At 39.8% G+C, this 23,198-nt stretch overlaps 1 protein-coding gene across 3 annotated transcripts in view; it reads right to left on the bottom strand.

Moving 5' to 3' along the window:
• elmo1 (engulfment and cell motility 1) overlaps positions 1 to 22,911 on the bottom strand; it is a 185,446-nt gene extending 162,535 nt beyond the window's left edge. The window contains exon 1 of one of the 3 annotated variants that reach the window (XM_031903800.1): positions 22,750 to 22,911. The gene's annotated coding sequence lies outside the window, so the exon portion shown is untranslated. Of the gene's footprint in view, positions 1 to 7,359; positions 7,443 to 22,749 lie in introns of those variants that run through there. The other 2 variants (XM_002939416.5, XM_018095011.2) reach the window with 2 other exon arrangements.
• Between the last annotated feature and the right edge of the window lie 287 nt (positions 22,912 to 23,198).

The following is a 23,198-nucleotide window of genomic DNA, read 5'->3' as shown; positions in this document are numbered from 1 at the left end:
CTCAAAGCTTCCACTTTGCAGCATTAGGTACCAAGATAAAACACCCTAAATTTGAACGCCAGGGGTCCACTAAACAGTTTGATGCCCAATATGTATAGGTTTACCCAAATATGTGGCATGAAGGGGCCCCAATGGGAACATACCCACATATGATCTGTCATTTCAGCTCCTGCAAAATCAACACATTTACATCCTTTATGTGGGATAATGCTACAAAAAAAGTACACTCACCCCAGAAAGCCATATATTTTTGGAAAGTACACATTCCCCCGAATCTAGAATGGGTACACATTTCTTTTTACTCCAAAGTACCAAACTGCAAAGCTTTCCTGTTTGACGATTTTTATGACATTTCAGAAAATCGCATACAAATGTTGCAATTTGCTGCATTTATCTCACACAATTTCTTGCGTACAAAGGCAAATCACCCCAAATTGGAACACCTAAGGTCTACTGAACAGTTTGATGCCCAATATGCATAGATATACCAAAGTCTGCGGTATGTACTTACCCCAAAATGAAAATAGCGCATATGGATTTCTCACCTGCCAACTCAGCTTTTGCATACAGAGCCCCCTGACAGCGTATTATGTGGTACTACTGTAACTCCCTGTTAATTGGCCTTCCCCTCCAAAGACTGTCCCCTCTCCAGTCCATAATGAATACTGCTGCCAGGCTCATACACCTCTCCAACTGCTCCTCCTCTGCCATGCCACTCTGCCAATCCCTGCACTGGCTTCCCCTACCATCCAGGATAAAATTCAAATTAAAAAGAGAAATGGTCAATTGTAGAGGAACCACCCCAAACGGCAGTGGTGTGATGAAAACAACCACTCCTGTTGTAAATAAGACATTGCATAATTCCAGTGGTAACAAGTATGGATTTCTTGATATACAGTACTGGCAATTCAAACTAATGACCCTCACATTCAAAGCAGTTCATAACTCTGCCCCATCCTACATCTCTGAACTCATCTCTAGGTACCATCCAACCCACTTGTTACGCTCCTCTACTGACCTGCTCCTCTCTCATTTCCTCCTCACACGCTCGCATTCAAGACTTTGCAAGGGCTGCCCCCCTTCTCTGGAATTCGCTCCCACAATTTATCAGACTTTCTCCCAATCTCTCTGCCTTCAAGAGATCTCTAAAAACGCATTTATTTAGAGAAGCTTACCCTAATCTAGTTTAGCAATACCCTGTGCCACACCTCTCACAACTCTGGTCATGCCCATTCCCACATCTTGTGTCTCAACCCTTTCTCCTTGTAGATTGTAAGCTCTTTTAGGCAGGGCCCTCTTCACTTCTTGTATCGGTTATTAATTGCTTTATATGTTACTCTGTATGTCCAATGTATAAAACCCACTTATTGTTCAGCGCTGCGGAATATGTTGGTGCTTTATAAATAAATGTTAATAATAATAATAAAAGGCGCGGTGCCATGTATGCCATCCCACCAGCGATTTACATTCTAGCCGGTGGGATGGCATTGCTGGAAGATTAGTCACCCGTGACATAGGAGATTTGTCGCAGCGCAACTAATCTCCCCGTGTGTCATGGCCCTAAGGGGCCAATTTAAACTCATCTTGAAGAGTGGCCAATTGTTTTAGGTCACCCTCTATCATCTATCATATAATGTTTTAATACCTTTGTCTGCCCATAAACTAATTTCGGGTACTGTAGAAAAATGGGAAAGTTAAGGATTTCCCCGTAGTGAAGTTCAGGGGGGGGGGGGGGGGGGGGGGACCATGCCTGTGGGGATTTCTTTATCAGTCAAAGGAATTTTTGAAAGATCGCAATCACGGTATTCATCAGAGGTTATGAAATTATTTTAAAAACCATACGATGTCACTGAAGACACCCAAGAGTTATATAAATATTTCTGGACACAAATGCAAACACTATAGGGGAGATGTATCAAAATGTGAGTTTAGAGCTTGATACATAAAAACTCAATCACGTTCTATTCATTCTTATGGGATTTATAGAAGCACACTTATCGAATGATGAGTTCTATGTTCACCCACTGATAAATAGGCTTCTAAAAATCCCATAGGAATGAAAAGAACAGGGGTGAGTTTTTATGTATTATGCTCTAAATTCACATTTTGATAAATCTGCCGCTAAATCTTTTTCTTAAGAACATTATTCTCCTCATGGGATACACACTTCAACAGATGACAAATGGCTGTTAAACTATAGTTTTTACTGTGCTTAAAGGGCTCAGTATTTTCTGGTATATTGTTTTATCCCATTATATAATTATTTCCAACATGCTTCTGTCTGATATTAACAGCTACTTTCCAAGCAATAAAAGCCTCTGTCCTAAGACTCAAATATAAGGGGGTCTTCCACCCAAAAACACATTTTTCCAGTGAAAGAAAATGTCATTACAAGCAACTTTCCAATATGTACTCATTAAAGGGGTGGTTCACCTTTCAGTTAACTTTTAGTTTGTTATAAAATGGCTAATGCTTAGCAATTTTTCAATTGGTCTTCATTTTTTATTTGTTATAGTTTTTGAGCTATTAGCTTTCCTCTTCTGCCTCTTTCCAGCTTTCAAATGGGGGGGGGGGGCAGCGAAAAAACAAAGTCATAGTTATTGATACTTTTAATTTGTTATTTTTCTACTCGGGCCTCACCTATTCTTAATCTAGTCTCTCTTTCATACTACTGCTTGGTTGCTAAGGTCATTTGTTTCCTAGCAACTAGATAGCTGTAGAAAAATTCAAACTGGAGAAGTGCTTAACAAAAAAAAAATAATTTAAAAACCACTATTAAAAAATGAAGACCAATTGCAAATTGTTTTAGAATAAAACTTTCTACAACATACTGAACAACTCCTTTAAAATGATAGAGTTTAGATTTAGAGATATTTGTAAATGTAATTGCTATTAAATAAAGGAGCCGTTTACATTATCTGTACTCCTGACTCTGACCCCTGAAACAATGTCGCACGGTAGCTGATTACAGATAATTTAAAAACCTGTAGAAGAACTGAATTCTCTGGGTCCGACCATTATTTTAATGGTCCGACCGGGGAACAGATAGGTATAAACAAATACTGCTTTCAGCAGCTAATACATTTAAGAACCACTGAAAAAAAAGTGTAATAAAAAGGTGTGTATAAGTTGTTTTGAATTCCATTTTTTTTTTCATCATAAGAATTAGCCAGTCCGCTGGCCGGGATACAGAGCCCCAGTCCTGTTGGGCCCCACTTACTGCCTCCCACTATTGACAGTATGTCTCCCTTCCGAATGGCCCCGCTGATCGCCTGCCAACCTGCTAGGCACCGCTTGCGTGCCTACCTTCTGGGCCCCCGGCATAGCTATACAGACTTTATTCAGTTAAAGACAACCATCTTTTCTAACCTCTTTTTATGCAGGACCAAGTGCATTTCCCTTCAATCCTATCTCCCGTCTAGGCACATTGACTGTGCCTGCTGGACCCCAGGGCCCCACTGAAAACGCACCACCAAAAGTTGTTTGTATTCCCTGCAAACTTGATAAATGTATATTCCGTTAAGGGAAGTTAAGCTGATTTGTAATCATCTACCCCATTAATATTGCATATGAGCATTACAGCTTGAGGTAATCATGGCACCTTGAGTGCAGACAAGCTCATCAACTAGGTAGGTGAAATGAGAATGTCTGCAAGAGCTGCTGTTTGAAAGCAAGAATTTGATCTTGTTGCTATCGGTTAGCTGACTTTGGCAAGATTCATGCCTTTTATTTCATTACCCAATAAAAGTCATATCTTGCAATTGCATTTCTGTGATTCTGCTCTAGTTGCTGATCCGTTTCAGCATTTGTTTAGCCCTAATTCAGCACAACTGACAAGTTTAACAATACTTTATCTACCATTTAATTCATAAAAGCTACTTTATCAAGGTGGGCGCAAGGTAGAAGGTGTAGGGGAATACTGAAATAAAATGCAGCATACTACTTTGGCAACAGAAGTTAAGGTAATGCCTTCAATCTACCCGCAGTGACCAAACAAGCACATCTGAGGTTAATAAGCTTATAATACATTTCTGCAGTGATCTTACATGTTTGGGAAAAATATGTTCATTGTCCATTTCTGCAGCAATCTTACTGGTCTGGGTTTGTCTGGGGTTAATATGCTACCTATTTATTTGCAGTGATCTTACTGGCATAGGATTAATGTGCTCATAATCCATTACTACAGTGATTTTACTGGCATGTATGGGGTAAATATGCTAATTGTCCATTTCTACAGTGAACTTACTGTCATGTCTATGGTTAATGTGCTTATACTTAATTTTCTGCAGTGATCTTACTGGTATGTCTGATTAGTTATGGCTAAAGGTTGTGACAAAAGCCCTAAAAAGTTGCAGTAAACCCAGTACATTTTTGGATCCTAACTTTTACCTAACCTTGACAGAGCTCTGTTTATCTATGTACATAGCAGGGGGTGGATAGTCGGCAACAGTAGCATAGGTGCTTATGTGTTAGGTGGGCCCCTGGGGTAAGATTCCCTGGTGGGTCCCAAGTACCCCAGTCCGACACTGGTGGCCTCTGCCAAATCCTGTGGCTGCGCTCAAGGGCACTGCATCAGCCAAGATGCAGACACAGAGTGGTTTTTTTCATGTGAGTATTCATATTTTCATACTCTCAAGGATGACTTTTTCAGCACATTATGGGTGCTGAAAAACTAGGCTTATACTCAAGTATATACAGTCATTTTTTTAACTTTTCTATTTTTTACACTTTTTTCTCAAATGTGGGTTTCAAATATATATCAAATAATTTTTTTTTTTTCTGTGGGCTGCACCTGGGCATACCACTGTTACAATCCGCAGCTATGAGCTTCACACCTTGCACCAGATTAAGTGCAAGGGAGATAGCACTGCTGCACTTAGATCCCATGAGAGCAAGTGACCTGTGGGTGGGTTACAAGAAATGTAACTTGAAGCAAAACATTGCTACTTAAACGGAATCCAATTTGCATAAGCTGAATAAAATTGAAAACATGTAATTCTTATATAGAAGCACTGTTCTGACAGTTGCCGTTTGAAGTGAATATTTTCACAAAATAAGTACATTTTCTGACCAAAGAAACTGCAAAAGTGCCGCTTTCTAGTTAGTGGGCTCTGTATTATGTTTCATGTTTGCTCACCACAATGCAATACCTTTAACTTAAAAAAAGACACTCCATTTCAGTATAAAACATAACCCTGTATTTTCACATCAGCATACAAATGTAGTTTTATTATTATTATTATTATTAATGATGGCAAAGTTAAATACTTTGTGTATTTGGGGGGGCAGAGGAATGCCTGTACCACAGAACTGCAATAGACACTTGATTTTTAACCATGGTCAAGTCAAACTGACCATGTTTAACAGATGGGTGCTGAAGACAAAATATGTAAATACCTATAAACAGGACCAGCACACCAGTACAACAGAGTGTACAGGTATTGGTATTAGAGTCAGGTAAACGGATTGACAAAAACAGGAAATGTAACCAAAAGAAAGAAATGGTCCAAAATCACTACAACACTGTTATGTAGGCCTCCTCATTCATATATAGGCAAATGGTTGATTAAGGAAGACATTCAGAACAGACTAGTTCATTTGAAAATACTTAAAGGTCCAGGTTCAACCAGATGGTATTGAACCCAAAAAAGCTTAGCTCTGTGGTTGTCAGCCCATTTGATCTTTCATAATTTGTCATGTCTGGCATGGTAGAAAGAGTTGAATTGCTAATGTGGTATTCAAAAGCAGGCCTGTCATCAGGCAGGTAAATATAGGCCTGTTTGAAATATGCAGAAAAGCTTTAGGAGGGAGCATTAAGAGATTAAATTCTTTGGCAACAAATCACATTTTTGGTGGAGAACCAGACACCAGCCACAGCCCTTTCTGTCTGCTAAATCCTCTAGCCGTCTGCCATTGTTCATTTATGTACTCGTACCCTATGGTGATGTCAGACACTGACAGGTCAAGCCCATGTATATAATATAACTGCACACCAGGCTGGGTCTGGTGGGTGTCAACTATTTGCCAGCCTAAGCATAACTACTGTAAAACATATTTATAAAAGGCACTGACTTGAGGGATCGAAACATACTTTTACCCCTTGATAGATGTAACACCTCCTCATTGTAGTTTCTGGGTACCAGTTAATAATAAGGCAATTAATCTGCTGGAAAATGTGCAGTAACATGCACCATGGACAACAAAAGACCCTGAGTGCCATCACCTTAAAAAGATGGATATCAGCCAAGACAGAGACAGTTGGCAAGTCTTTTTTTCTCCTTTAAAGTAGGACATTGATGTTGGGGGAAGGGGGGGGGTCAATATATCAGAGGTTTGAACCTGAGTGTGGGTATGTAGATTTAAAGGTAAAGGTACACGTGTTAAAGCTAAAACATAACCCTTTCTGAGGGAGTAGTGATAGATTCTGGATTATGTAAATTAGCTAATGCTAATGTAGTGGCTTGCTCAAACACCGCATATAAGTAAACATTTTCAGTTTTCTGTCATTTTACAATTCCATCTGATAGCTTTATCACTGGTATGTCAAACTCTTTTAGTCCTTATCACTAATACTACAGAAAATTTATTTAACCACAATAAAGAAAAACACACAATCAAATATGTATGACAGAATATGGTATAGCATACTGTACATAAAGATCTCTGCATTATTTCATTCTATTAATTAAAAACCAACCTGTATGCTGTGTAACCAATCCCTTTCACAATATACTTTATTACAACTTGTTTACTTTATTGTCATAAAATTGGTCAACTGTAAAATCTTTTATTATGGGGATAACAAGCAACAAATGTAGAAAATAGCAGCACCAAAAGGGACATTTGACAGCAATGTGAAACAATTTTTCAGAAGTTATAGTTAATTTATGTCTCCTATCACAAAACATACTGTTAAGTCTACAACTATAGATGTGTAGCACAAAAAATAAACATTTAGTACTTTTTATAGAAGATTACAAAAGGCTTTGTGTACAGCTGCAGCTGTGCACTGTTATCTGCAGCTTGCCGTCTCTTTAATCTACGCCTTGATATATAACCCATAATTCTTTATTTTTTTCCACTGCCATACCCACAATAGCAATTATCATGCAGTCCTGTGCTATGCATTGTGACATTTTTGGTGCTCAAACATGAACCACACCCTATACTTTCTTTTTAAGCTGGAGAGCTATCCTGTTGTACCGTGGCAATGACAACTTAAAGTCACAGTAACTGAATAAACAAGTCATAAAAAAATATTCAGGAAATCCTGCTGTCGCTTTGGCATACGAGTACTGTGGATGATTTAGCAGTTTTTTTGTTTCTGAATTAAGAAATAATATACATTTACAAACATACTTTTAAAGGAAGAATTCCTCCTGTGCTTCAGTGTCGGATTGCAAATATATCCTTTAGGAACTCTGCCAGCAGGTACTTTGCAAATGTATTTCTTTTCCTTTTAGAGTCTCAGAAGAGGAAATGGGCTGTACAAGGTTTAGCAATACTCCTCAAGAGGAAGCAAGAAACATAGTTTTGTGTAGCTAAGCAAAACTGATGAGTAAGGAAATAAGCATCAACTTGATAATGTGGCAAGAACTAGCAAAGTCAAAATTGTTGCAGTCTGTTAAACTGGCATCAGGATGATTTATATATAACAGTGATCAAGCTCATGTCTCTCTTAATAAGCATGATTACCTAACAATTACATTTCTACCAAATATATACTTTTAGGACATATACAAATAGACATGTACAAAATAAAAATATATTAAGCTTAAAATTATACATGTAAACCCTCTAAAACTTTGCATTATTCTGCACAAAAATAACACCTCCTAACATTTATATTTTAATATCAGATTTTCATAAAACAAACAACATGATGAACAGGATAGTGTAGGCAGCAACATACAAGATTGTGGGAAAAAGAATGGGCCTCAACAGACAATCAATGATAGACGATAGGGGGAGTTGGAATGGAGCTTATAATTATCAGATTGGTATAGAAATAGTGGGAGAAAAGCAAGAAGTAGGTTCTGACAGCAGAAAAGCTAACAACTATTTTAAAGGAGAACTAAAGTTAAAAACACTGAGAAGTGTCAAATGTTATGCAGCCCCCAGTGATTACATGCACTTGCCTGACACCCCGGACCAGTGCTAAAGTTAGAAGAAAACTGCAATGACTGGGGTATTTCTGTAGAAGTTTCTTCCTTTCTCTTCTGTCATCTTTTCTCCAGGTGCAGACAGGCACAATTACAGTAGTGTGAGAAAGCTTGCTTTTTGTTTCTAAGTTCAGCTTTTTACTCTTCTGCATATGTGTCTGTCTGGACTGGAACCAAAACGGGGTGGAAGAAGCTGGCGACAAGATTCTATAGGTGTAGATATTAGCGAACAGGAGCACCAGCCCAGGGTATCAGGCAAGGCATTATAATCACAGGAGTGCCTAACATTTTAGCATCTCCCAGTGATTTCAAATCTAGTTCTGCTTTAGGATGAAGATAGATGGGGGGATTAGTCTCTGATTTTTCAAATTCAGTCACGGCGACTAATCGCCAACATTAAACGTAGCAGTGATTCATAGTGCGTGGTTGCAGCGACTAGTATATTTTGTGCGGAGGTTAGTCACCACGCCTGTATTTTTATTCACCATGACTGAGGTTTCTTAAAAGTTGCAGCTACTAATCACCCCATCTGTCTTCACCCTTAAACTTCCCTTTATTAAATGACTTTATTCACTTTAGAAGATAAATATAAAGGGAACAAAAATGAACCTGTCTAAAAATAAACTAACAAACTTATCTCCCAGTGCTTATGTAAAGTGATAAAACAATGTCAGAAGTCTTTTTAACAGTTTGTCAACTGCAAAATATAAACACTGTCAGTATGGTAAATCCTATGAAAGGCAGCATCTTGCTTGAACAGGTTTGCCCACCACTCCCAGAGGTCACCAGAAAGCAACAGGTCCCACCTCTCTCCCAAAGCCACACTAAGGGGCGTATTTATTATGCTGTGTAAAACTAATTCGCCGAAAAAACGGAGTAAAAAGCTGTGTAAAATAAATAGAAAAGATCACCGTCTGAACTCCGGATATTACGCCGTTATTTTCCATAAGTTCTGGTGGAAGAAAAAACGAGTAAAAAATTACGCCAATTTTAAGACGTTTTTACACGGCGAAGCCTGGCGAATTTTCTCGCCGTGTTTTTACACAGCATAATAAATATGCTCCTAAGCGACTTTGTTGGCTTCACTATAAGAATCCTTATTGCCTGCCATAGAGCAGGCGGCAAGGACAGGGCCCGTTTGGTCACCCGCCACTCTTTAGTTGCAAACACCATAAGTACAGAGTCAACTTTTAAGAAGTGAGGATTGGGGGGGAAACTAGAAAACTGATGTTACACACCAAGCTGCGGTTCCTGAAGTGATGTCATGTGCAAATGCCCTGTTAAAGCTGAAAAATCCCTACCTGTGCATGCACAACTGCCTCAGATGACGTCACCACTTGCACACTGCACATGCACACCTTGAATTTGACGAGAACAAAGGAAAAAGGAAAAAAATCTGGAGAATATTATTGGCCAACGGGAGACCGGGGAAGAGAAGCCAAGTAAAAAATAAGGGGTGTTGACGGCTCTTTAAGGAATAAACATGACACCTAGGGGCCGATTCATTAAAGCATGAGTTTGAATCCCGAATGGGAAAAATTCGGATTAGATATGATAATTTCTGAAGATCGCAAATATCACGAAAATGCTTACGAAAAAATCGTATAAGTCACGATAATATCGTATTGGTGATCCGAAAGTCACAAAATTTTTGTACCAAACGATTGTAAACAGCGGCAGAATCTTTCTGGATTTTTCGCGCAAGCGTCCCACGGGCGTACGAAAAAGTCGACAAAAATATGCTCGAATGAACGCTCCGAGCATTTGTATCTTAATAAGTCTCCTCCATAGATGGTCCCTACACCATACATCATACTCTAGTTTGCATAGTTTCCATGTTATGCTTGAGCATACAAGCATAACATGGAAACACTCTCTTCGCAGTACACCTAAGTGCTAATTTACCTTATGGCAGAATTCGCTAAATTCAAAGGTCACAGTCAGTAATGCCTGAGCTTTTCAAGATGACTTGGAATGAAGCTTCCATTAAAGATAAGTTAATGCAGTATAGAAACTTTCATCAAATATCTGTGGCTCCCATGGACTCAAAGCAAGGTGAATGCTAGTTAAAGAAAGAGTATTATAATAACCACAAATCTGAGACATGCATTCAGAGTTAAAAATATATCAGCAAATGGAGTAAGCTTTGAGATACATTCTGCCATAGTATTATAATGAAATTATAATTTTGGGTCCAAAGTTTTTTTTTAATAATATAAACTAGAACACTAGATTACAATTTTTGATCTGCAGCCCACATTTTTTGATTCAAAAGAATTACAAAATGTAATAAGCAATTTTTATTTATAGAGACAAAAGAGAAAATATATTTATACTTTCAAATGATTTTCGAGAAAACTCATATTATACTATGGCTGTGTTTGTCATAGTTATCACACTGAAACGGCATCCTCTTCAGTATCTCAAAGATATTATCATTTAACAGAAAATTTTAAGACACTAATGAAACAAGAGCACTATGATTTCATTTAGAACTAGCATGTAAAAAATGTGTTATAATGTCCCTTTCGTATATGAAGCATTTTTGTGGACACGTTTATGACGTATGCACAAAGGTTTAGATCTTTCTGTGCTACCATGTGGACAACATGTATACAATATGCGATATTACCCAATGTGTGGGCTTCACAGACATGAAAGTTGCAGTGCAATTACCCTAAATCTCAAGTCGATGCTATCGCATAAGTTATAAATATGCACGTTTGTTTTCAAAATGTGCTTAATTTAGAGCTTGTGTTGTACATACTTTTTCACTATTGTTTTAAATAAGAAATATCTTTTTGTAATTTCAGGTACTTAATAAGAAAATTAAACCAGTTTCACTTCCTGACAGTTCCAGAAGATGGTAAAAAAAATGAAAATAAAATGAATTAGTCAAAATCTGCTACTAAGGCTCATGGCCCACAGGGCCGTGGTTACTCTCAGCTACCGTGGGTGACTTATCTCCCTGAAATGCCATTCCACCAGCAATAAAGTGAATCGCTGGTGGAAAGGCATATGCATCACTTTGTTTTTTGAAGTTGTACGAACTTTACTCCTGCAGGCAACTATGCGCGACTTTGGAAAATGAAGCGGCATGTATGCCTTTCAAACGAATCACTTTGTTGCTGGTTGAAAAGCACTGTTAGTCGCCTGCGGTAGTAGAGATAAAAAGACCCTAGCAACCAGATAGCTCATGAAATTCCAAACTGCCAGGCCCGGATTTGTGGTGAGGCCACATAGGCCTGAGCCTAGGGCGGTACAAATTTAGGGGCGGCACGCTGCCCAAGCCACACTGAAATTTTGCTCACATACAGCTTAATGGGGACCGGACATGCAGAAACCTCAGCGTGTCCTCTCCCCACTGCTCCATATGTGAGTTAAGGGGTGGGCATGTGCACTGTCGGTAGAACACTACGCTGTCATGGTTTCAAATCATGCTTTGCACGGAAGGTTCCCCTGCTCAAGTCATCACATGTCCAGGCCCGTCTGAAGTTTGCCAATGACCATCTGGATCAGTGCTGTCCAACTTCTGTTGTACCGAGGGCCGGAATTTTTCTGACCTACATGGTGGAGGGCCGATAATGGAAGCCAGTTTTGACCACTCCCCTTTTTGAAACCGCACCCACTTGAAACCACACCCATGTTATCACATGACCATAGCCATATTAATGGTTGTAGTACAGCAAAAACCTGCCATACTCTGCCTGCCCTACCCTGCTTGTGTGCCATACTCTGCCTACCCTACCCTGCCTTTGTGTGTGCCATACTCTGCCTTCCCTACCCTGCCTGTGTGTGCCATACTCTGCCTTCCCTACCCTGCCTGTGTGTGCCATACTCTGCCTTCCCTACCCTGCCTGCGTGTGCCATACTTTCACTGTGTGTGCCATTCTTGGCTGGTTTGTGCCAAACTTGGCCTGTGTGTGCCATACTCTGCCTGCCCTACTCTGCCTGTGTGTGCCATACTCTGCCTTCCCTACCCTGCCTGTGTGTGCCATACTCTGCCTGCCCTACCCTGCCTGTGTGTGCCATACTCTGCCTTCCCTACCCTGCCTGTGTGCGCCATACTCTGCTTGCCCAATGCTGCCTGTGTGTATGGCACACACAGGCAGCCTACAGTGACACAATGCTGGCACTGCTCCTACAGTCTGCACAATTACTATATATTAAAAAACTTTTTAATTGCAGTACCACCTCAGTATATGTCCTTTTTGTAGTATGCAGGGATTATTTGTGGGTTTCTACTGCTCCTGAGGTGTGAACAGGGGAACAATGGGGGTGATTACAGCCTGAGCCTGAGGTGTGAACACTGCAGGGGGTGAACAATGCAGAGATTAAAAGGTGTGAACAACACAGGGGATTACATATTTAAACAATACAGCCTGATTACAGTTAATCACAGTAATGAAACCATTTAATGCTTACTCAAAGGTAAGCCATCAAAGCAGCCAGACAGGTGGGGGGGCCACACAGAGGGGGGTCGCGGGCCGCCAGTTGGACAGCACTGATCTGGATGATCCATAGGAGGCATGGCAGAAAGTCATGTGGTCAGATGAGACCAAAGTAGAACTTTTTGGTCTAAACTTCACTCTTCATGTTTGGAGGAAAAATAAGGATGAGTTGCATCCCAAGAACACCATCCCTATTAAGCATGTATTGTTTTGAGATTTTGGGCAACAACCTCCTTCCCTCAGTCAGATAATTGAAGATGGGTCGTGGCTGGGTCATACATGACAATGACCCAAAGCACACAGCCAGGATAACCAAGAAGTGTCATATCAAGGTTCTGGGATGGCCTAGCCAGTCTCCAGACCTAAATCCAATAGAAAATCTTTGGAGGGAGTTGAAACTCTGTGTTGCTCAGCGACAGCCTTGAAACCTGACAGATCTAGAGGAGATCTGTGTGGAGGAGTGGGCCAAAATCCCTGTTGCAGTATGTGCAAACCTGGTCAAGAACTACAGGAAGCGTTTGACCTCTGTAATTGCAAACAAAGGGCAAAATATTAACACTGATTTTCTCAGGTGTTCAAATACTTATGTGCAGCAGTGCAATACAAATACATTCTTTAAAAATCATACAATGTGATTTCCTGTTTTTTTTCTTTAAATGCTGTCTCTCACAGTGGGAATGCACCTACAATGTGAATTCCAGACCCCTCCATGATTTCCATGTGGGAGAACTTGCAAAATTGCAGGGTGTTCAAATACTTATGTTCCTCACTGTAACTCAAAAACCACAAATAATAAAAATTGAAAATCAACTGCAAATTGTCTCAGAATATCACTCTGAACCAGTCAAAACTGTAACAACAGGAATGCTGCAAATCATTTGTTAGGGCGAAAACACGTGGAGCTACTTAGTAGCAGCTAAAAACACCAGCAAATACCCTGCCACAGATAATACTGAGAATTGCCTCTGCTAAAACACACAGAGACAGTTATCAGTAAATAATCAGCACTGTCTATTTTAGTAGCCGTGACAATTAGCTGCTACTTGTAGCTCCGTGTGTCTTCATCTTTAGACATGCTGGCAACCATACCATAAGAAATCCCAATTTGCTAGATCATGTCTCCAATCCGGCACCCTTTAAGGTGGCCATACACGTTGTGATTCACCCTTTTAGCGATGTAACCAAATGAGCAGAGCTTCTGCTGATATACCCACTTAAGGTGAGCAATATTAGGCTAATTCGATTGTTTGGCACATGAAGCTTCTTGTAACCAGCTACAAATCACCAGAAAATACTCTGCCATAGACAATATTGAAAATTGTTTCTGCTAAAACAAATGTAGAGACAATAATTAGTATTGTCTAAATTTGTAGCCGTGACAAGTAGCTACAAAACCCATTGTATTCTATGGAAAGGCTACCCCTCATGGCATCATAGCAGCTTACTTTACTAAAACCATTTGAATATTCTGCTTCAGCTCAGTTATAGTTGCTGTTCTTACCTTTTTGTTAATAACAGTTTATGGCATCCATTTATAATAGAGCAACAGAATCTTTAATATTTTGCAGATGGCAAAAGTTTGACCCTCCAGGCCACATGTCCTTATATAAAAAGTACTATACACACACATATAAATATTTTAAAGATGCTTCAAACACACTTCTGCTTTTTGAATTTGTTATGCCAAAAGGAACAGCCAGAAATTGACACAACATAAATAAAAGTAAATAAAAGTAAAAATTAGGCTTGGGCTCTGCCCAGTATAAGCGCAAGAAAGCAGTCACTGACTTTTCATGTTTTAAACAGGTTGCAGTCTTAAAATTGGTGCTTCCTCACATGTGATGTCTCCCTCTTCTTTGTTTTACTAGGTCAGTTTCCTGCATATTGTTTAGCAAGAGGCCCACAAATTCCTTTCCCTGGTAATTAAATATGTGACCTAAAAAGGGACAAAAGATAAGTACTGTGCAGCCTTATTAGCACTTTTCCTACTTTCTCCAAAGCAGAGTGACTACTTCCTTGGTCTCTGTCACCCACTATATATAAATGCTGCAGTCATTTTTAAATAAAAAGGAATATCTTAAGAATTAAGGTATTTAACTTTTTTGTAGAGTAAAAACAAGTGTATACCCATATTAGGTGATATATAGTTCAAGTAAGGTTTATGTCACTAGGGAATTTGACATTATGGTTTGATAGATGGTGTAAAAAAAGGCCCTTTTCCTTTGAAACCCAAGGAAGTCGATGGATAAGGTCTTGCAGTCTTACAAAGCAGGCCGTAGGAAAGCTAGTCTGCGGGTGATTCTAGTGCAGAGTAGTCATTTCCAGTACATTTTAATAAACACACAAACAAAACTAAACCCCGTTATATATATATATATATTTTTTTTTCCCACAGTATAAGATGCAGATCTCAGAGTGGTCTTGTTAATTGCAACAGTGTTACTGTACCAAAAGAAAACGGCACACGTCACTCAAACACCACTGCTGGAAAAGACACCAACAGGACTTTCAGTACAATTACGTCCAAGTGTTGCTGAAGTGTATGCATCACTGCACCAATTTAATTAGCCACAACTGCGTCAGGTGTATCTCTCCCAGACATCTGCACTTACACTGGAATAATGCATTTTGGGTAAAAAAAACCATAACAATTGCATTTGAAATTGCATTTTAGTCCACTGCACAGTTGTAAATGTCCCCTCTTTTGTTAAGCAATCTTTCTTTTATACTTAATATCTGTGTCTGGTCATAGCCATCAAAAACTTTCCGGAATTGTTTAAGTATCTCGGGGAGAGTAGCTGCCTGTGGTAGCACAGATTTAACTAATCTCTCAAGGCAACTTCAGGCAACTGCGGGACATTGCAGTGACGCATATGCCATCCCACCGGCAATTTACATTCTAGCTGGTGGGATGGCATTGTGGGGAGATTAGTCACCCGCGGCAACGAAGATGTCACGGGGCAACTAATCTCCCCGTGTGCCACTGCCCTAAGGCCAGGGGCACACGGGGAGATTAGTCGCCCAGCAACAAATCTTCGTTGTTGCAGGCAACTAATCTCCCCGCAATGCCATCCCACTGACTAGAAGAGAGCGTATGCCATCCCATCGCCTTGAGAGCGTATGCCATCCCATCGCTGGGCAACTAATCTCCCCATGTACCCCTGCCCTAAAGGGACAGAAACCCCCCTGGTTCAGCAAGGAAATTTGCCATGTTTGATCCCTATGAGGTAGATAATTGGGTTACCAGTACACAGAATTCTCCTGCATAATGGGCTTCTGTCAACAAAACAGTCATAACAAACATGGAAGGGGTTGTATACTGGTAATCTACCTCGCAAGGACCAAGCATAAAGAAGCTTCAATTTCCTTGTTTGCCCTGTTTAGTTGAAGAAATAACAAAAGTCATAAGTTTTGATTAAAACAAAAGTCAATAAGTATTTTGAGCACAAGCCCTATTCAATGAACTCATGCTGCAAAAGGTACTACCCCTGTAATGGATAAAGATGATGTGAGAAAATAAAAAGCAAAGGAGATGGAAAATGGGAAATAAATGAAGATATTAAAGAGAACCTGTCATTCTAGGAAATAAATCCAAATGCTCTATTATTGTGTTACTTAAAGTAAAATAAACTCATTTTTTTCTAAATTCAAGACAACAATAACAGGCAGCCACCATTTAGTGGAAGTTAATAAAGGCAAACTTTGTATTATCCCTAAATTTTCGGTATGCAACAGAAAGATGGGACTGATGCACTTGACTAAACACAGGCTTTAAAGGACATGTAAAGTCTATTTCACTTGGGGGGGGGGTGCAAAAAGATTAGGCACCCCCAGTGAATGCATTGCTAAGTTTCTTGCACATGTCAGTGCTCCAGTTAGGAGAAAACGGCACCAGCCTGTGCAAAAACTGTATCAGTGCTGCACCAACATTTTCCTCTCCTTCCATCAGGTGTACCATGCGTTCCTTGTGGCAATCCCTGGTCAAGCATGGGCAGAACATCAAACACCTAAGGGATAAGGATCTCAAGTAAGGATGCCAGAGCAGCACTTACGCAGCTTTTTCCTAAAAGAGGCACCGGCCCAAGGAAAAGCTTAGAAATCTATTTCACTGGGGGTTGCTCAACATTATGGCACACTCAGTGAAATAGACTTTACATGTCCTTTAAATTAGTTTGCAATAGATATGGATACTAAAATTAACAAAATGTTTTATTACAAGATATTTAATTATGCAGCTCTTTAATGTCTGGGAAACATCTCTTTTAAGAGTAGTAAGAAAAATGAAAAGCAGGAGGAGCAGAAGACATTAAAAGGGGAAGCAATGCTACAGAAAGCAGTGGACAAAAGTGAACAGAAGGAATATGAAAGAAGAAATCAAATGCCAAGATAAGAGAAATAGAATGGAAAGAGAAAAGTTGTGACAAGAGACATGGAGAGGGAAGAAAGCCAGTTTTAGAAATATGTGAAAGAAGGGAGAAATATGAAAAATAATGAGTCGAAAAAGGAATAAAAACTGGGAAATGATAAAAAAAAAAGTTGGATTGAAATATAATATGATTAAAATGTATTTAAAAAGTGCCAATAAATGGGTGTACACATTGAACATGCAGATTATGTAGATTGTAAGCTCTTTTGGGCAGGGCTCTTTTCACCTCTTGTATCGGTTATTGATTGCTTTATATGTTACTCTGTATGTCCAATGTATGAAACCCACTTATTGTACAGCGCTGCGGGATATGTTGGCGCTTTATAAATAAATGTTAATAATAATAATATACAAAAATACAACTGATACATGCTCAGAGATTAAAATCTGATTGTAGACCTGTTGTTTTACAGAGCAATGTGCCTTTTGTTGATACAGCAGTGGTGAAACTGTAGCTTACTTGCTTCCTTCCTATAAGCTGCACTGTTTAACAAGCAGGAAGAAAGGGCTATGTAGTGAGAGCTTCTTCCTAATGTCCCACAGAGAGATTTAGGGGCACATTTACTAATCCACGAACGTCCGAAAAGCGTCACAATGCGTTTTTTTCGTAATGATCGGTATTTTGCGACTTTTTCGCGAATTGTCGCAAATTTTTCGAGCGCTCAATACGAAAAAGTTGCGACAATTTGCAAAAGTCGTAATGGCTATGCAAAAGTTGCGACAATTCACGAAAGTCATAATGGCTATGCAAAAGTCGCGACAATTCACGAAAGTCATAATGGCTATGCAAAAGTCGCGACAATTCACGAAAGTCATAATGGCTATGCAAAAGTCGCGACAATTCACGAAAGTCATAATGGCTATGAAAAAGTCGTGACAATTCGCGCAAGTCGTAACGGCTACGAAAAAGTTGCGACGGTGACGAAAAAAATCACAAAAAATACGAAAAAGTCGCAAAATGTTAGTTTCCGATGCGTTTTTTTCCCATTCGGGATTTGGATTCGTGGATTAGTAAATCAGCCCCTTAGTCTCCTGTGATAGACCTCTGCTATCACGGGTGACTAATCTCCGAAATGCCTTTCCACCAGCAACAAAGGGAACTGCATGTAGAAAGGACTAGATAATGCTTCAGCTTTCTGAAGTCATGCAAAGTTTCCTCCTCCAGGCAACTGTGCGCTACTTCGGAAACCAAAGTGATGTGTAGGCCTTTCCACCAGCAATTACCTTTGTTGTTGGCAGAAAGGTGATGCAAAGAGATTAGTTGCCTGCTGTAATAGATATCACAGGCAACTAAAGCTGGCCATACATGCACCGATAATATCGTACGAAACCTTGTTTCGTACGATATTCGGTGCGTGTATGGCAAGTCGTTGAGTCGACCGATATCGCAGGATGCTGCTGATATCGGTCGACTCACTGATCTCGCCGGTTAAAAGATTTTGATCGGGCGCCATAGAAGGCGCCTGAGCAAAATCTGCCGTCAGGGCTGAATCGGCAGAAGGAGGTAGAAATCCTATTGTTTCTACCTCCTTATCTGCTGTTTCAGTCCTGAACGGTTAGTGGCAGATTGTACGATCTAAAATTCACCACGTGTGGCCACCTTAAGTCTTTTCGTGGGACATTAGCCCTAGACAGCACAGTTGCTCCAAATATCTTAAGCTGGCCATACACGCACCGATGATATCGTACAAAACCTTGTTTCGTACGATACTCAGTGCGTGTATGGCGACTCGGTGAGGTGACCGATATCGCAGAAGACTGCGGATATCGGTCGACACGCCGGTCCAGCAGGTTAAAGGATTTAAAAAATCGCCATGTGTCCACCTTTACTTCTTCTAAGGGGGTGATGATGTACAAAACTTGGAGTTCCTGTGAATACATCCACATATACAACGGGAAGCTTTCACTAGTCTCAAGGAATAATTTACATCTACTTGACATTGAAAAGCAATAGAATTCAGGTAGGTGTACCTCAATGATTCAGACAATAACATGCAGTAGCAGAACTAAATACCCATGGACCCCCCTTGGTGGTATTCCCTCTGGTTGTGACACAGCAATTCAAAAGCAGATAGCGGTAATGCTGTTGAGGTGGTGTTTTGTAGTTCTTCAACATACATTAAAGGTTGGAAACTTACTGCTTGCATTAGGTCATGTTCTATCCATGGCTGCAATGTCAGTGCCTCCAGGCCGCAGGGAATGTTGTATTTCACATTAATTTTGACATTTTATATTCTGTTGTAAGCTTGTGTTAATCACAAAAAATCATCTCACGTTGCTAAATTTTGTTTAGCTGTAAGAAAGAGTTCTGATGAGGAATCCAAAATAAATGTTTTGGCCAATAAAGCAGATTAATAATTTTCTCCTGTCAACCAGGCAAGTTCTGGTTCAAATGTGCATGTAATATGTTTGTCAGTTGGGCTTCCCAATAGTATTTGGAATAAGGTACCTTGCCTATCCAAATAAATTACATGATTGCTTTTTATAGTTAAGAGCATAAGACAGAAAAATGCATTTGTGTCCCAAAACTACAACATCTGTCAGGAATGGAAAAAAACTGAAACATGTCAAAGTTGTACAGGGCATTTGACATGTCTATAAATACACTGCACCAGCATTTATATATACAGGGTGTCTGCATTTATATGGTCTTCAAAAAAAATCCATAAAAGGATAATTTACCCCAAAACTGCTTTTTTCACATAACGACAGAAAATGTCATTCTAAACTACTTTCCAGTATACATTTATTAGAAACTGTCAATGATTTTACAGTTACTTGTTAATGTTATTGTAATCAAAAACAATTTCTGTCTTTCTTATAACTTGCTTTTCTCCTTTCCCTGGCTGCCCATAAACTTTGCAACATTGTATCAGTAGTCAGCCTTCTCCAGTTCCTACCATGCCTTGCACGCTCTGTGATTAATAGATCTGTGAAAAATAGTAAAACGGAGTCTTGGCTGGGGTTGATTTATGATACATTGTTTCTGTAGTCTTCAAAACAGAGAAGGCACTAAGGACAGTCAATATATGCTGGAAGATGGTTTGGAATGGCAATATATAAAATTATGCACACAGTTTTTTTGAGGTGTATATATTCTAACTTGTAAACAAATATTTGTTTTAGGATTTATTTAGAAAAAAAAAAAAAGCTTTTGTATGTGTTCCACTTGACAAAACTTAGACTTCCTCTTTGTGAACAAGGGAATAACCTATCAGTTCTGCCTGAAGTGATGCACAACAAACATCACAATTTTACCTTTGTAGCTTACAACATATTTCTCTGTCCTAACATTAGATAACATCAGATAAAAAAATAGATAAAAAAAAAGCAAAATCATTATCTTGGCCAGAGAATACATGTGTCAACATATGGAAACATAGAATAAGGTCCTTCCTGTGGGTGACCATGCACATATCTAGTGTGCATATTGACTGCAGAAAACTAATTATATAAAACTATATATAAAATTCAACTGTCACACTACAAATCTAAACCAACTTCTCTGCCTATGCTTGCACAACATATCCCATCAAGAACATAACCCTGAATAGTGCATCAAAATTAATTAATATTTAAAGAGCCCAGTACAGTGGAAAACTATTAAGTGCGAGTACAAATGAATTTCTCTGCAACACTGAGATGATCAGACTGCAGGATATTACTCTGTGTGGTGCTCTAGTAGAGATAGCACTGCAGAATTACTTAGAAAGATCTGCCAACACAATAGTTTTAATAATAATAATAATAATAAATAAATAATACAAATGTGATATGGGACCCAATGGTTACCCACTCATAAGACTATATTAAGGCAATACAGGTTGTATACCAGAGGAACAGTACAAGACCCCCTTTCCAATGTAAAGTACAGTAACCACCCAACAAAGTAAAACACACATACATACATTTCAGCCTTATAACATGCACAAACACTAGCTCATAATACATTTTCCTTCTGTGGTAATGCAATAGGTTTCTTGTGCTTACAAACCACAACACAATTGATTTCCGGAACTCATACCATTTGATGCAGTTGTGCAAAATAAGAAGGCTTACGGAAACGCACTATACTTTCAGTCAGTTGGCATCAGTCACACACTATTCAGCTCAGTGTACTCGACAGACTTGGTAATTGTATTTTGTTTTATCTTATTTAGTGAAATAAGATAAGCAGTCCAAGTGGTGACACCACAAATCCACCCAAATATGCTTAAAGGAACAGTAACACCAAAAACTGAAAGTGTATAAAAGTAACTAAAATATAATGTGCTGCTGCCCTGCACTGGTAAAAGTTGTGTGTTTACTTCAGAAAGTCTACTATAATTTATATACGTAAGCTGCTATGTAGCCATGGAGGCAGCCATTCACAGGAGAAAAGGCACAGGCACATAGCAGATAACAGATAAAACACTATTGTATTTTACAGAGCTTATCTGTTATCTGCTATGTAACCTGTGCCTTTTCTCCTTTTTTCCAGCTTGAATGGCTGCCCCCGTGGCTACACAGCAGCTTATTATATAAATTATAGTAGTGTTACTGTAGCAAACACACCAGTTTAAACAGTGCAGGGCAACAATGCATTATATTTTTATTACTTTAAAGCTCTTTCATTTTTTGGTGTTACTGTTCCTTTAATAGGATCAAATGAATCTGTTCACACCATCCCATCTGACCATATCCAGCTCAAACAGTCTATTTCTTCAACAGATTTGAATGCAACTTAAATATAACCTCAGTGTCAGTCAGATGTAATGGCCACTTTTCCATTTAAATCCAAAAACATATTGTGTCAAAACAGCATAAAAATCATGTTACACTATTAGTTGCCTCTCATTTGCCATTTGATGAATAGGACATGTTGCCACATAGTCAATGGGGTTGAAAATGAACTTGACTCTACGACTTGGGGGTTCCAAAACGTAATGTTCCATGCTTTACAAAATGCTCTCTTTGTAAGGGTCCCTGGGTGGCAGCTGGTTAGGGGATAGTAGTTTTGTATTTAGAAGCAAATACATATCTCTAATGTGCAGAAAGCCAAAGGGAAGCAGCATGATGCAGGCAAAACTACACCTCCCACAATAACTCATAGGGTGAATTGCACTTAACTTCATGGGGCCTCAAACTGGAAACCAGGGGCTAACAGGAAAAATCATTACTCATTAGAGGACAGTCACATTTTGACAGGTTGAGCGTTTATAAACATGTCCCTAGCCTGCAGTACACTATAAGGGCCTCTGAGCAGGAAGAGTACAGGAACTTTCAACCACAACGAAAAGTTGAGTTCACAGCAGCTTTTTAAGGCAGACAGCAAGCTGCCCATCTAACTGTGTATAAACTTCAGGCAGTAGAGGCACAGCGTGCGGCTGCTCTCCCAGCCAGCCTGCCAATCCTCCCGCCTCCCCGGGGCATTCCGAGCACCACAAATGACCAAACTACACCGCTCTCACAGACAGCTGTTGTTCCACTCAACTCCAGCGGCTGGTGGGGGGTCAGTGGGAGTTGTAGCTGACCATACCTCCCCTTCATTAGCTCACGCAGAATTAGCAGCACTGACATTTAACTAGGATCCAAACATCCCTTTATCGAAATAGCTATCAGCGTCTCTATCGCAGGCATGTATCCCCGCTTACAGCATGCCGCTGCATGGGATACCGCACAACAAAGTGCACCAGGGAGAGGAGTTTAATACGGATCATAAATCCCCTACCTCAGTAAGGAGCAGCGGTCCTTCCCGTTGGCTGCTGATGTCTCTGCCTCGGTCTCCCCCTCGCCGGGCTACAGCTGCAGCAAAGCTCTGCTCCTTGAATGGGGGAGGAGCCAACGAGAGAAGGAGGCAGGGCATAGCAAGCTTGGGCAATGAGGGAGCTTCTTGTCACATAGTGCTGTGAATGCCATTTGGTGCTGCCTGTGCTGCTGAGGGAATAAACGAAGGATAGCCAAATGGCTTTCTTCCTGCCTGATTTACTTAGAAATGTTAATTCAGTAAAAATGCCTTTATCTTGTGACTCGGGGTGCAGCCTGTCAGTGTTGTGTAACTATAACAGGAAAGCTTTAGCATGATATTCCCTAAATGTGCCGCAAATTCGCCTTATGGCCACGCCCCCATCGCGTCAAGGTTTGCAGTAACAGTGTGAAAGAAATGACACGATATTATGG

Source organism: Xenopus tropicalis, chromosome 6 (genome assembly GCF_000004195.4).
Source record: "Xenopus tropicalis strain Nigerian chromosome 6, UCB_Xtro_10.0, whole genome shotgun sequence".
Lineage (NCBI taxonomy): Eukaryota > Metazoa > Chordata > Amphibia > Anura > Pipidae > Xenopus > Xenopus tropicalis.
The sequence above is the reverse complement of the archived record's forward strand: the minus strand, read 5'-3'. Positions and strand labels throughout refer to the sequence as shown.